At 30.8% G+C, this 10,853-nt stretch overlaps 1 protein-coding gene across 1 annotated transcript in view; it reads right to left on the bottom strand.

Annotated features, from left to right (window-relative positions):
* Positions 1-3,765, bottom strand: part of tyn (trynity) — a 106,854-nt gene extending 103,089 nt beyond the window's left edge. Inside the window, exon 1 of the mRNA XM_081972932.1 lies at positions 3,427-3,765. The gene's annotated coding sequence lies outside the window, so the exon portion shown is untranslated. The remainder of the gene's footprint in view (positions 1-3,426) is intronic.
* Between the last annotated feature and the right edge of the window lie 7,088 nt (positions 3,766-10,853).

Raw genomic sequence — 10,853 nt, 5'->3', positions numbered from 1 at the left:
AATCCGTTAAGGCTGTCGCACGCAATCTCATAAGCTCATCAGGTTCAAAAACCCGTGGAATTTTTACGGTTTTTTTTGTCTTTTGCCGAATAATTGGACAATTTTTAACGCTTACGAGTAGCTATGAACCGAAAAGTGCTTTTTAAGCAGTTATGCTGAGGTTGATTGGAGTTTTTTTTTAATATTGTATTAACCTGCTGATTCGAAAAAGATTTTTTTTCCTAAGACAAATTTAAGATTTATTGACGTATAACAAGAACAACGGATCAGTTTTTTATGAAAGAGTTAAGTATGATGGATTGAAAACAAATTACAAATTATCTTAATCCAATACTTTTTTCTCTTCTTAACTAGATAATGTAGCAATATTACTGGTAAAAATTGAAATCAATTTGAATTATGGATACTATTATATGGATTTATGATAAGGATGGACTTAATACTTTTTAATAAAAATTTCCTTGTTCCTGCTATTTACTCTGTTTTTAAAACAAATTTGATCTATTTTAGGTAACTGTTCCAATTTGTGTTTTTCAAAATTAGCTAAAAAGCTACTGGTTGTCGTTGTATATTTAAGAATAGGTGTTTATAGACAAGAAAAATAAATTGGAGTCAAATATCCAAAAACTTTTTTAAGATGAAATGCTTATTAAAATTTGAAATCCTAAATTTAAGATAAATTAGCTGTGTTGTATTTAAAACAGTGTAACCAGAAATAGATGTCAACTTGCTTATTTTAAATGGGACATCCTGTATATTTTTGCCTATTTAGTTTATGTTTGTTAATTCAGAAATATTTTGTGTATAATGTTCTATATCTAGATATAATCGTTTTGGAGATATTCGGCTTTAGCTTGGTGTCAATTTGACCTATGTTCTTCTGTCGCTCACTAAAACAATTTGTTTAGAATGGTTAAATAAAGCAATGTTTTAGCTATATTTTGGTAAAAAATTATGTAGCAGCTCTTATACAAGCTGAGAATTGCAGGAAGAATTTTTGTTGGCCTTAGCTTGGTGTCTCTTTGATGTTTTTCCTTCTGGCGTTGTCTCTAATCATTTCTTTGAGCAAGTTCTACAGGGTAGTCAATTAAAGTATTATTTTTGCTACATTTTGATAAAAAAATCCACTCTGTAGCTCTCATACAACCAAAGTTATAACCTTCGCTTTACCTTAATGTCACTATAAAGTTTGTCCTGTCACTAAATATTTTATTTGAGAAAGTTTTACAGGGTGGTTTTATAAAGATGGTTTTAGCTATACGACTAATTTAAATAGGTGTGACCGTAAATGAAACGTCCCAAGTTGAGGAAATGCCGACGTTTCGGCTTTATGTTAAGCCATCCTCTGGACTAAGAAACCCAAACACTCACGTGTCATATTCTAATTACAATAATTCCGTTTTCAATATCGGTATTGTTATTAGTTTAGTGAACTATCTAATTCAATTTTACAAATATTTTTTTTGTTTTACAACTATTTGTTGAAACTTTAAACTTCCTTACACGATTTTCCTTTTTATACAATTTTGCCTTTTCTGCTTTTTTTTTTTCAAACACCCTGTAAAAATTGGAAATTGTATTTACGATTTCAAACTCGTTATTTTTCACCATACATTTCTCTTTTGTACTAATTATAGTTTTTTCTACAAATTTGTTATACATTTTTACAGTCCTACGTTGGAAGCATTTTTTTTATTTTCCATTTGTATGATTTTACTTATTTTTTTATAGTTCTTATTGTTTCGTTATTTGGAGGGAAATAAATAGTATTCAACATCAAAATACCATATCAAAAAGGGCTTTTTTCTTTTTAGTTAATTTTTTTTAGTGAAAGTACGAAAGCACGAATTATTTGGCGTTTTTTGACGTATTGTTACGGTCCATCCTGTATCTATTTTCATTTGTGATAAAAGAAATATTTAGAGTTTTGATCAATTTTAAGCAAAAAAGTTCGTATAAAAGTAGACCGCAAACGCATCATTTTGAAAATACAGGGTGTCAAAGTTTCATTTTTTTACAGTTTTGTTATGTATAGCTTTTACAGTTTCTGAGATATCATCCTCCAATTTGGAACTTCACTAACTCCTACCACACCGTTAGGCCTTATATTAACTGATGTTATCTTTATTTACAGGATTTATTTTACTCTATATCTCTAAGATCCGTATTTATCCACGACTAGAATACGATAATATTTTTATTTTAATTAATTCATTTTATAATTTTACCGAACTAGTATGGTAAAGCACCCTAAGAGTACAACAAGTATATTATTGCACTAGTGCGTTCAAGTCTTTCATTACGTAATTCAAAGTAAAAAATGACAAATTTCTGCGTGGATGGCTACAAAATTATACATTAGTCGTATTGTATGGCAAATTGGTATTTTCGTGTGCTCACCAGAACTGGCAATATTTCTCACTCGTGACTATAAAAATCCTCATACCACACTAGTAATGTTTGTCTCACATTCCAATTCCCTATATCTTTTCAAGTATACGGCTACAAAACTTAAAAATCTTTGGATAGGCTTCACTAAGAAGCATTTTACAAAGTTATCAATCAAATTGTTGTTTAGACTGTGAAATAGAACTATTTTCCTACAAGAACATTTGTTAATTCCTTAACAGTTTAGACAACGGATAAGTAGGCAGTGGCTAAACGCACATGAAATCACAGTCTAATTGTAACTGTGAGATATGAAATAGGCCAACTTTACCAACCCTTGTTATACATCATTACACGAGTTGGGCAATGTTTCACTAATTTAGAGAAAAGTTAGTTAAAGAGAGTTGCCTTTCATACAGTAATACATTTTTTTTATCCAATTATAGGTAATGTTTATACTATTTAAAAAAAAATCATTTCTAATTAATATTAATAAATAATCGAACACTGACTTTCCAGTGGAGCTGAGAAATCAGTAATTGATGGTCACTTTAAAATTCAGTAATACCAACACTTGTATGGAAAAATTTGTTGTAAATTAAAAATTACGACACACTACAGTAACTTTTACTTATTTAGGCAACATGGTCAAGAGCATTGACACAACATATTGACGGTGTATTCATGACCATTGAAGTGATGAAAGATATATGTAAGGAAAGAATAACTGCTAATGAATACTAAGTACACTTCGTTGAATTCCGTTACTAGCTTAACGCACTGTTGATATCTTCCGCATCACTTTACGTCTTTAAAAAATATGAACTCAATTTTTAAGATGTTATAGGGATTTGGCAAGCCAGAGTCAGAGAAATAAAGTTGATCCAAAATTTAATAGTGAAATGTGCAAAAAAGAGTTTCAAAAAATTAATTAAGATCATACGTTTATATGATTTATTTTGCATTGTCAGTAGTGTGTTTTCATCATAATAATTAATGCACATCTCTCTCATAAATATAAAGCAACATAAACATTACCTTTAAAGCGATTGAAGAATTTCCTAATTTCTCTTGCAGTCAAGACGCCGTTGCCTAGCCTGACGCAACAGTCCAAGAACGATGAACTTTTCACACACTTGAAAACACCATTCACAATGTCAATGTCGTCGCGAATTCTATGATTCCGCGCTAACTTTGTCGCAGTTAAAAAAATTACGATTTTAGAAAATTAAAAGAAAACGGTTAAAAATAAGCCACACTTGGTTTGTCGCGGTATTATCAAAAAAAATTGATAATACGTGAATCTGAAGAACTGCCGGCTAGAAATGGCTCTGTCGGCAATTATTTCTGCTGGGCTCTAAGCCTTCCGCTATAGAAGTAAGCCAAAGTGGTGTGCGTCTTCGTTTTTACGCTAAGAAGAAGACCAAAAGGCCGTACTATTGGATGATGTCTCGGCTAACCGAGCCACACTCGGAATTAACAGTTAGAAGCACAGAAGAACTTCAAGACGCTTGCATTACTTAAGTCTACTTTTCACCGAGAATCACACAATCACTACTTAAACCTGATCAATGTCCTTTAAATAGTAATTGAATTACAATTCCATTTTAGTCAAAATTGTTAGCACTGAAAATACACATTTGCGGTATCAAATTCGTTTCATGTTTAACCTCCTAAACGAGCATTTGGTTATATGTGCTAAATCTAAAACTATAGAATGACCACACAAGGGCTAGACTTTAACAAAATGTGAGATATATTTTTTTGCTTGTTTTGTTACTATATAAGTTCTAAAAAGCCTCCCAAGTTATAAACGGAAAATTGTAGCTGACTGAAAAAATTAATAATAGAATTGTAGGATAATGATAAACTGGTTGCATAACACTTAAACTAAAAATCTAGAACTTGGCAACATTGAACTGTACACGGTTTCGATTAAGAATAGATTTAGATCATTTGTTTTTGGTTGTAGTGGTTAGTTTTAGATTCGATAGACGCAAGAGGAAGATGATTAAAATAAGACGTTAAACAATGTAATTTAAATTAACTTTAAAACGACGAAACTAAGTACAGTAAGACGACGTGTTGTAATGTACCAGTAATCTGCATCTATTTATTGTTCATTGCAATTAAACGCTGCCTAAGTTAAACCAGTCCACTGCCCAAAATCCTACAGAGTTAATGAAAGAAATAATAACAAAGTTATAATAACATGGTAGTTTAAATGGTTCAAGGGTAAACTTGGCTCAAAGTTTTAGTACAAGTTTCGACTTTCTGAAGAAAGTTTTCGAGTAAATTGAGATATTTGAATTAAGTTGTGTCTAGAAAATTATTTACATTACATACAAGTTGCAATGTTGACGTGATGATATTAAATTTATTGGTGTAATAAGTAAATGTATAAAATGGAAAAAGTCAGAAAGATATTTTGCAAAAAAACTATAAATTCTAGAAGATTTTACCAAGCCTTGATATAGGATCAATGCATCAGATTGAAAAATACAAATTAATTCCAACGACAAAATAAAAAGTTCTGGTAATCTTTTAATCAAGACACTGAAGAAATTACCACTTGCCAAGAGTAGATGGACGTGGTTTTTTATCAAAACATGAGCCATACTTAGCGACAAGTCCAGAACTGTTTGGTTTCATTAAAATTCATAGAAACGTTCTCCAAATATTTCCGAAAATAAAATTTAACCATCAATAGCAGTGGAACCAAACACTGTCTTATTGACAATTACGTCATCAAATCTTATGATTTTAAAAAGTCACCGTACCTACTATTTTGACCACGTTTCCAAGTTTCGGGACTAGAAAGCTATTTGGGACAAAAAAAATTTAAGAATATCAACAACAAAAATATTAATAAATATTTGAAAAGTTCTCGGAAAACCCAAACTTTATTACCTATTTTTTCTCGAGTAAATTAAAATTATAAGGCTACTAGAGTGTTTAGAGTCGTTCTCTAGGGACGATCTGAGCAAATGAGAAAGCTTTTTCGGACTCCATACTAGTATGAGGAATTGACAGCAATTATTCATAGACTAACTGTAAAAAATGCCCTCAATTTCTGCCATTTTGTAAAATTTTGGGACCAAATCTGGTCGCGAAACCTATTCACAGGCCCCGGGATTCCAAAATCACCCAGAATCCAGGGATTCCGGCATTGGAAGCCCTAATCACTTCTTACTGGATACCTACCCTGTACATGTCAAAAAATATATTACTTCATCTTCTTTTATATACAGGGTAAATCAAATTCGACATTGGGATCTCGGAAACTATAAGAAATAAAACGCGGTAATATTATTTTAAAACTTTATCCCAAATTTGATAGTAAGTTAATAATATGAAAGGAAACCAACTGTAAAGTACCTTAAAGGCAACAACCGCCCATAACATTATTTACTTAAAACTGTCAAAAATGCCCTAATTTCACAGTCAGTGACAAAATGGCGGCAGTTACAGCAAAACGCACACCAAATTCGTGTTCTCCATGCCAAAATTAGTTAAAATGCCCACCATGACCTTAAAATACATTTTTTGGGAAAAATTTTAAAATTTTGTAAATCGTCTTTAACGGCCTTAATTAGTTTAGGTCAATGGTAGAAATGTGACGTGAAGTGTCATTTGTCAACATGTAATTTTTTAAGGATACCATGGTTGAAAACTGCTAAAAATTCCCTAACTTCATGGTCAGTAACAAAATGGCGTCGGTTGCAAAAACGGATACCAAATTCGTATTCTTCATGCCAAAATTAGTAAAATGGCCAGTTTGACAGGTTTAAATCCAATATGGCGGCCGTCAGTAGAAAATTGGTCATTTTGGAACCTCCTCTGAATTTCATTTGCTATTAAAGTTATAATAAACGGTTTCCGGTAGAAGTTTTGACGTACAATCCAATGACGTAGTCAGTTTTTTCTATTACGTTTAGTTTCTGACATATGACAGTAAGTTATATTTTTTTAAATGGAACACCCTATATATTTTTAGTTCATTTAATTCTGTTGATTTTTACATTTTCAACGGTGTATTAAAACATATAAGTTTGTAAACGTTAATCTTGGTAATTAGAAAAAAAGCGTTTCCTTAACAAAAAAGTGCTAAATAATATGTAAAAAAATACCCACAGTCGAAACAAAATTTGGCTATGTTCATATTAACATGTTACATGTCGTTTATAAACAGTTTTTTCAACTTTTGCCTTAAAAATAGTAGAAAATAGAAATGGACAATTTTCTTATTAAAGTGACGGTAGAACTGTTTGTAACAGATTTTTAATAAGATTTATTAAAAATATTTAATAACAGGATTAACCTCTACAAACTTATATGTTGTAATACACCGTTGAAAAAGGTATAAATTAACAGAATTAAATGACGTAAAAATATATAGGATGTTCCATTTAAAAAAATGTAACTTACTGTAATATGTCAGAAACTAAACGGAATAGAAAAAAACTGACTACGCCATTGGATTCTACATCAAAACTTCTACCGGGAACCGTTCTTCCTTTTTTGATAACTTTAAGAGCAACTGAAATACTATAGTATAATAGTAGAGGTTAAAAAATTACCAATTTTTGAAAACCCCCCGTATCTTTGAAACAAAAGAAGTTTGCGCCGCCCACTTTTCGGCAGTCATCTCAGCTCAGAAAAAGAGATCAGAACACGTATGCTACTTTTTTTCTATCTATTACCGTTTTCTCTGTACCCCGTAAAACCATCAAAAATGCAGCACCCTGTTCAATCACAGTTAAAAGACTAGTTCAGTTGAACCACTGTTGTACAACTGGGCCTTAATATTATAAAATAAATAAAAAAAAAAAAAACTGTTTTCTGTGTACTCTGTGTTAAATTTTCAAAATGATGACCTTTCTCTTGGAAACATAAAACTACGTAGATTTGCTCTCAAAATGCTCGTATTAAATTTCTAATAAATCTAAAAATAAAAATATTGGAATAAAAGTGACCATTTTAATTGAAAATAGTGCAGACCGAATCGCGTTTGACAAATACTGCCAAGTAATATGTTCATAAAACTTTCGAGAAAATCAAAATTATGAGTTGTCATAAGTGTAAAGGTTCACGAATAATATTGCAATTTTCTTAGTTGAAAGAATATTTTAATTCAACATATACAATTTTTATGAGATTTTTAATTGCTGACTCCCGACAACAGTCCAGTTTTCATTATGACAAATTTGGAATAAGCAATTTTAAAAAACAAACAACCTTTAGAAACTATTTTTAATTTTAATACGTTTTGAAAAATAAAATTATGATTCCCATTTTTACATTTTTGCAATTTGTAATGCTTTCAACCTTACACATATCAATCATTTTGGATTCCCATCGAACAAATAGTTTAATGAGGCATTTGACAACCAAGAAAATGTAACAATGCCAATTATTAGTTTCTACTTTAACTATGCTGCACGCATATTGTGACTGTTATTAAAGGAATAGTGTTAATAAGGAACCGTAACCGTAAAACAAGCATTGGTTTAATTAATGGTGCGCCATTCATTCAGTTGGTACCACCATTCTCGTCGATGGTATTCTTACTGTTATTAGAAATGTGGCTGGTTTGACTAAATTTTAGACGTGCCTATTTATGGCTTTTTGATTAATACTGTGACAAAATGAGATAATGTGTTTTTTTTTTCTTGAAGATGTAACCGGAATGGATTACTTCAATTCTCCGGAACATTCTTCAACAGCACGAAATTGCTCACAGCAGTAAAGCAGATTAATGCTGACACCAGGATATGGCATCGAGCAAAAGCAACAATTTAGAATTATCAAGAAAATGGTTTAGAATAAATCGTTTTTGGGTTGCCAGTCACCAGATCGATAAATTTTGAGATTTGCGGAAGAAAGTTAACTCTTAGATATATGGTTACTATGTTGTCCTTAAAGTGATCGTATATTTTACATTACAACATGGTACTGGGTGATTTTTACTCAATAGCTATCTCCGTTAATTTTAATCTGACGGACTAGTTTAGTATTTTCCCTGAATCGTCAAAATTTGTCAAAAATTACATAATATATTATGTCAAATTACTTGTCAGTCAAATTCTTGACACATGTGTTGATGTAAGCAAATGGATTACCTTGTATTTTATTTGCTGCTAACATATTATGTTTTCTTTTGAGGTTACGTTGGTCGCTTTTCAAAATTACGGTTTTATTTTATTTTTTCCCTGTATTCCTGACGCGCCAAACACTGAGTTATATTTTGATTTTTTTATGAAAACTGACAGTTCCAATGATAAAAAAGTAGCCGTTTTGGCTTTTTTCGTCAAATTAAGAAACGCTAAAAATTACAGTTTTGACAGTTTTTTAGTCAAAACATGACTTTCTTGAAATTTGACACGTTTTGACATTTTCAACCATTCTCTTTTACCGTAACTCTTACAACTTTTGTCAGTTTTAACGCCAGGATGACAGATTTTGCCAACTCAGGCAATTTTTGGTAGCGTTGTTGTTTCTGAACAGGATCATCAGTAGCTGAAAATTGACTAGAATGACTGCACGGTTCAGTAAGTAAATTTTCATAAAATTTTACTATTTTTTAATATTTTGACCCTGAAAATTGACTGGAAATTTTACTATTTTTTAACTTTTTGGCTTTGAAACTGTCTAGAGTGACCGCAAATAGTCCAGTAAACCAATTTTCATAAAAATGTACTATTTTCTAACATTTTGACCTTAAAAATGGAATAGAATGACTGCAAATAGTTCGGTAAGTCAATCTTCAAGAAATTTGACTGTTTTTCAACGTTTTGACCTAGGAAATTCAATAAAATGGCTGGAAATACCGCGTTAAAGCAGTATTCATGATATTTGACTATTTTTTCAACGTTTTGACTTTGAAAATTGTCCAGAGTAACAGCAAAATCAATGTTCATAAAATTTTTGCAATTTTCAGTAGTTTGACTTTGAAAATTGACTTGAATAATTGCAAATAGTCCGTTAAGTCAATCTTCAGGAAATGTGACTGTTTTTCAACGTTTTGGCCTAGGAAATTCATTAAAATGGCTGGAAATAACGCGTTAAAGCAGTATTCATGATATTTGACTATTTTTTTAACGTTTTGACTTTGAAAATGGTCTAGAGTAACAGCAAAGACAGGTTTCATAAAATTTTAGCATTTTCCAGTATTTTTACTTTAAAAGTACAATAAAATGGCTGGAAATAACGCGTTGAAGCAGTATTCATGATATTTGACTATTTTTTCAACGTTTTGACTTTGAAAATTGTCTAGAGTAACAGCCAAGTCAATGTTCATAAAATTTTTGCAATTTTCAGTATTTTGACTGAAAATTGACTTGAATAACTGCAAATAGTTCGGTAAGTCAATCTTCAAGAAATTTGACTGTTTTTCAACGTTTTGACCTAGGAAATTCAATAAAATGGCTGGAAATACCGCGTTAAAGCAGTATTCATGATATTTGACTATTTTTTCAACGTTTTGACTTTGAAAATTGTCCAGAGTAACAGCAAAATCAATGTTCATAAAATTTTTGCAATTTTCAGTAGTTTGACTTTGAAAATTGACTTGAATAATTGCAAATAGTTCGTTAAGTCAATCTTCAGGAAATGTGACTGTTTTTCAACGTTTTGGCCTAGGAAATTCATTAAAATGGCTGGAAATAACGCGTTAAAGCAGTATTCATGATATTTGACTATTTTTTTAACGTTTTGACTTTGAAAATGGTCTAGAGTAACAGCAAAGACAGGTTTCATAAAATTTTAGCATTTTCCAGTATTTTTACTTTAAAAGTTCAATAAAATGGCTGGAAATAACGCGTTGAAGCAGTATTCATGATATTTGACTATTTTTTCAACGTTTTGACTTTGAAAATTGTCTAGAGTAACATCCAAGTCAATGTTCATAAAATTTTTGCAATTTTCAGTATTTTGACTGAAAATTGACTTGAATAACTGCAAATAGTTCGTTAAGTCAATCTTCAGGAAATGTGACTGTTTTTCAACGTTTTGACCTAGGAAATTCAATAAAATGGGTGGAAATAACGCGTTAAAGCAGTATTCATGATATTTGATTATTTTTTTAACGTTTTGACTTTGAAAATTGTCTAGAGTGACAGCAAAGACAATTTTCAAAGCATTTTAGCATTTTCCAGTATTTTGACCTTAAAAGTTCAATAGAATGGCTGGAAATAGCACGATAAAGCAGTGTTCATGATATTTCAGTATTTTTTTAACGTTTTGACTTTGAAAATTGTCTAGAGTAACAGCAAAGTAAATTTTCATAATATGTCAGCATTTTTCAGTTGTTTGACATTGAAAATTGACTAGACTGATTGTATAGTAATAGCGCGTTAAATTAGTGTTTATGATATTTGACTAGTTTTTTTTAATATTGTGACTTTGAAAATTATCTAGAGTGTCCGCAAATTGTCCAGTAAATGAATTATCATAAAATGTTATTC

The sequence above is a fragment of the Ips typographus genome, linkage group LG2 (assembly GCF_016097725.1).
Source record: "Ips typographus isolate SLU linkage group LG2, UJ_Ityp_2.0, whole genome shotgun sequence".
Lineage (NCBI taxonomy): Eukaryota > Metazoa > Arthropoda > Insecta > Coleoptera > Curculionidae > Ips > Ips typographus.
The sequence above is the reverse complement of the archived record's forward strand: the minus strand, read 5'-3'. Positions and strand labels throughout refer to the sequence as shown.